The 4,605-nt window shown below is 48.5% G+C and overlaps 1 long non-coding RNA gene and 1 other non-coding gene across 2 annotated transcripts; both read left to right on the plus strand.

Annotated features, from left to right (window-relative positions):
* The first annotated feature begins 1,197 nt into the window (after nt 1-1,197).
* On the plus strand, nt 1,198-4,250 carry LOC117072785. Its single transcript, XR_004432943.1, has 3 exons — nt 1,198-1,314; nt 3,521-3,555; nt 3,973-4,250. It is a non-coding gene; the product is annotated as an uncharacterized LOC117072785 (long non-coding RNA).
* LOC117073885 lies at nt 3,612-3,685 on the plus strand. Its single transcript, XR_004433434.1, has one exon. It is a non-coding gene; the product is annotated as a small nucleolar RNA SNORD93 (small nucleolar RNA).
* Nucleotides 4,251-4,605: the final 355 nt, after the last annotated feature.

Raw genomic sequence — 4,605 nt, forward strand, 5'->3', positions numbered from 1 at the left:
CAAGGCCTGTCTGTCTAGATTCTTCTTGGCCTCTCTGAGCATACACTGTTTCCTTCTGGGTATGGGACAGGACTCCCTCTGGAATGGGGGTCTTATGACCTACAGTCAAACAAGGGAAGTCAAATAATGTCTTTATGGCCAGATTTTACACAGAATGGCAGAGGGAAAGTCCCCACAGTCACTGTATTAATTCCCTAGGGATGCCTTAACAAAGCACTCGGTGACTTGAAACAACAGAAACGTTTTGTCTCACATTACTGGTGGCTGGAAGTCCAAAATCAAAGTGTCAGCAGAAGCAAACACCAAGCTGCCTCTGAAATCTGCAGGGGAGGGTTCTTCCTTGTCTCTTCCTAGCCTCTCTCTGGTGGTGGCCAGCAATCCACTGCATTCCCGGGCTTACAGCTGCATCACTCTGATCTGCCCCTGTCTCGCCACATATTCGTGTGCTTCTGTCTGTGTGATAAGGATATCACTCATGTTGAATTAGGAGGGTCCACCCCAGTGACCTCGTCTTGACTACATCTCTAAAGACGCAGTTCCCACGTTAGGTCGCATTCACAGGTGCTGGAGGTTAGGTCTTCAATATGTCTTTGGGAGTGGGGACACAATTCAGTCCACAACACTCATGTTCTATATGGAGTGTAGCTTAGGCATCCAGCCAATAGACCTGTTTATTTTACTGCAGTCAAAATACCTTCTCCCCTTTCTCCTCACAGTCCAATGACACAGACGTGCTTTGGGGGTAAGACATCTGCAGGCGGTGGCCATCATTCTAAGCATGCAGCACTCCAGGCACCAGGAGTCCTCTCCGTGCGTCAACCCCTCTTCAATGAGTTTGCACCCCCGACCTCCGCTAATGTCCAGATCTTTTACCTGGAGCCAGTCTTCTACTACGTAATTAGACGAGTCTTGAAATAAGCACCCAGGGGCGTGGCTGAAGACTTTAAGAAACACCAGGCAAGGGAGGGGAGGGGGTACCAGAGACACCGAACATTATTTGAGTGGCAGGAGCTTCCTCCGACCTTCAACGAGGTAAGGAGACATCACAGCCAGCGACAGTTTGGGGCAGATTCCTCAGACTCGGAGGCCGGGGCAAAGTGGGAGCCGGGGCCGCGTCGGGTGGGGGAACCCAAGGCGGGGAAGCCCCGGGCCGCCGGCAGGGGGCGCACGAGGGCCTCCGGGCGCCGCGGGCGGGGCGGGTGCTGGGCCGGGAGGGGCCTTCCGGCAACTTTTTGGTTGGTGCCGCCCCGCCCAGGCCCCTTTTAAACTTGATCTCCGCGGTGCTCTCCCCTTTAGGCCACGACGCGTGACTGGGTAAGTGGGCTCCGACCTTCTGGACGCGGGAGCCGGCCACGTGGCTCCGGGGCTACACCGTGCCCTTCCTAGGCGCGCCCCTCGCTGCCCCGGTGCCCGCCTCGGCCTCGGCTCGGCGCCGCGGGGAAGCCTCCGTTAGGGTCCCTCCGGGGTGGGGGTGTCCTCGTGGCGCCTGGGCCCTGCGTCCCGGGTTAGGACGGCCCGTGTACTTGTGCGCTTGAAGGGGCCGCCCCCTTTCCTCGACGATCCCACCCCCACTCAGCAGAAGCTGCCAGGCGCCGGTCACCTCCAGTGCCTGAGTCCCTGCAGTCCACGGATCCGGCCTACAGGCAGCTTTTAGTCCTTTTTCAATTAAATGATTGCATTTTGAGGATCAAATTACCACCGCAGTCGGAGGCGCCGAGCCCCGGAAGGTCTCTGGGTTCTTGGCGCACTCGGGGCTCCCGCCTGCCCACTGGCTGTGGCCGCGCGGACGTAAGCCTATTTAGGAAGTGAGTGAGATCTGATGTCTGAAGCGCTTTAAGTTTCCAAGCGGGGCAGTATAATAGCGGGGTTAGCAAACAAGGAGGCCACTTCACTCGCGCAGCAACCGCCCTCCGCCACCAGTGCCGTTCGGTTGCCACTGGCCCGCAAGTCGGGTAATTTAAAGGCTTGAACGGATGAGTCTTGCTGGAGCCGAGGCCTGCGGTGAGTTTACAGTAGAATGCTGTGAGCCCTAATAAGAGAGCCTGCGGTTTCCTCCCCAAGATCCGCTTTTTCAGGAGTGGCCAGAGCGTTGTTACAGCACAGGGTCTGCTTCCAGCGTTTAATCAGGGTGTGAGGAGGCCCTTCTTGGTTTTCTGTCCTGGGAAAAGTCTTAACTACTGGGCTCTGACTCGGACCAGAACAAAGGGTTGAACTTATGTCTACTAAGGTGTAGAAATATGCAAGGCTGCCCCTAGACAACGTTTGTCTGGGGGACAATGTAAGTTTTTGGAGCGGCTCTCTTGAGCATCGGTGAGCATACTAATTGTTCATTACTGGTACAAATTGCCATATAAAAGGGTACTTTGCGAATTTAGTAAAACTGATAAAGATCTAAATTTACATTTGAGTCAGCATATGAATCTTTGTGGCTATCATAGGTACTACAGTTCTGTTGAAATGTGAAGCTCATGGTTCACGTGTTTTCCTCAGTTGTGAAAGATTTGCTGCCTTTTTGATGAAACCAAATGGGACCCATTTTACCATGCTTTAATGAGGAAAGCTTGTACATTTGCAGCCTAGGTTCTAGGCACCTTTTTTCCAGATAGACCCAGAGCATGGACAATTTTTCCTCCCTGGAATACCTCCAGCTCTGGCGAAGAGCCCTACAGACAGCATAGGAAGGTAGCAGTCAGTGGTAAGGCTTTGTTTTACCATTGCTTTAGGTGTTGAGATTCTTACTGAGCCCATTTTATTTTTATTTATTTTTTTGAGTCAGAGTCTCGCTCTGTCACCCAGGCTGGAGTGCAATGGTGCAATCTCGGCTCACTGCAACCTCGGCCTCCGCAGTGGCTGGGATTACAGGCGTCCAGTACCACGCCCAAATTTTTTTTTTTTTTTTTTTTTTTTTTTTAGTAGAGCCGGGGTTTCACCATGTTGGCCAGGCTGGTCTCAAACTCCTAAACTGGTGATCCGCCCATCTCGGCCTCCCACAGTCCTGGGATTACAGGCATGAGCCAGGGCACCCGGCCCGCCAATTTGTTTTTTTAACTATTCAGTTTAAGCTGTGAGAGACACCATGTCAAGGAAGCAGTGTGAGCTAGTGTCTAAGGATTGTGAAAACTGAGCAAGTGCCCAGGACTAGAAACTTCTCAGCCCCCTGAAATCAGCCTCAGGGTAAGCGAGTTTAGTAGTGCTTCCTTTGATTTTTAAATCTGGAAGGTCTCCGTTTTTCCTAGACAAATATTGTTGGGATAGTGTTTCTTTTCAAAAATGGATAGCATTCAATGCTCATCAATGGGAAGATAGTGACTCCTGACCATTTTCCTCCTAGCTGGAAACTACAGAAGACTCCCAAGTATCAGGAAATTTGGAGGTTGTAGCTTTGTACAGGAATTATATACAGAGATAGCAATTTATTTACTCATTAAAGGTAGCTAGTGGATAGCCACGATAAAGACCACTCCTTAAAAAACAAAATTGCATGATATTCTTAACATTGTCTTTCACTTTTTTTAACCAGGCTTGGTGGAGTTTCAAGATGCTGATGAACTTAAGGTATGGGCCAAGTGGAAAGAATTTGGTTTAAGTTATTAATAGTTGAATTGAAATCCTGGCCAAGGATGAGAACTCTAATCTGATTTCATATGCTTCTGCTGTGATGGATTAAAGGATTTACCTGAGGCCAACTTGGTATGCAGGAATTTATTAAATGAAATCATATCCCCCCACTTTTAAAATCATGCTTTTGGTAAAAAGGGGAAAAAGCTCTTGGTAAATGGATAATACTACTAAGCCAAGAGAAAAACAGGAGTTTGAGTAAAAACATAAATTTAGATGTCACAACATTACTAAAGCAACAATGTGTAAGATATTGGGGGATTTTATTTATTTGCCTGTAGTGTTTGTAAACATAGTCTAGACAGTACTGTATTTTGCTATTTAGTAATACCTACTGTGATACTTCTTTTACAGGTCTGGCGCTTGAAAGAATCAGTGAAGCTTTTCAAGTAGAGGAGATATATTTGAATATGTAACCTTTAGTATCTACAGAACACAGGTTGCTTTTTTTTTTTTTGGTCCCTTTCATAGTGGTAGCAAGGGTGAATTTTGAGATGGCCCCAATCTATAGGAATATTATCTGAAGTTTGGAGGCACAAAACTGCCTTATCACTGAGTGGATCCTGTAGAAAATTTCTATGCAATTCAATTCAATTTTTTTTTTTTTTTTTGAGACGGAGTCTCGCTTTGTCACCCAGGCTGGAGTGCAGTGGTGCGATCTGGCTCACTGCAAGCTCCACCTCCCGGGTTCACACCATTCTCCTGCCTCAGCCTCCCGAGTAGCTGGGACTACAGGCACCCGCAACCATGCCCGGCTACTTTTTTGGTATTTTTAGTAGAGACTGGGTTTCACCTTGTTAGCCAGGATGGTCTCAGTCTCCTGACCTCGTGATCCGCCCACCTCGGCCCCTGCAAAGACATCTATTATTTAAAGAAGTTTTTCTATGAAACAGCTGTGGTCTGTAATTTGACAGTGTTAATAAAACAAATAGTAATACCTTCATCATGCTTAATCATGGTTCACATGCTCTACAATATGACTCAACT

This window comes from Trachypithecus francoisi, unplaced genomic scaffold (assembly GCF_009764315.1).
Source record: "Trachypithecus francoisi isolate TF-2019V2 unplaced genomic scaffold, Tfra_2.0 Lachesis_group4, whole genome shotgun sequence".
Taxonomy (NCBI): Eukaryota; Metazoa; Chordata; class Mammalia; order Primates; family Cercopithecidae; genus Trachypithecus; species Trachypithecus francoisi.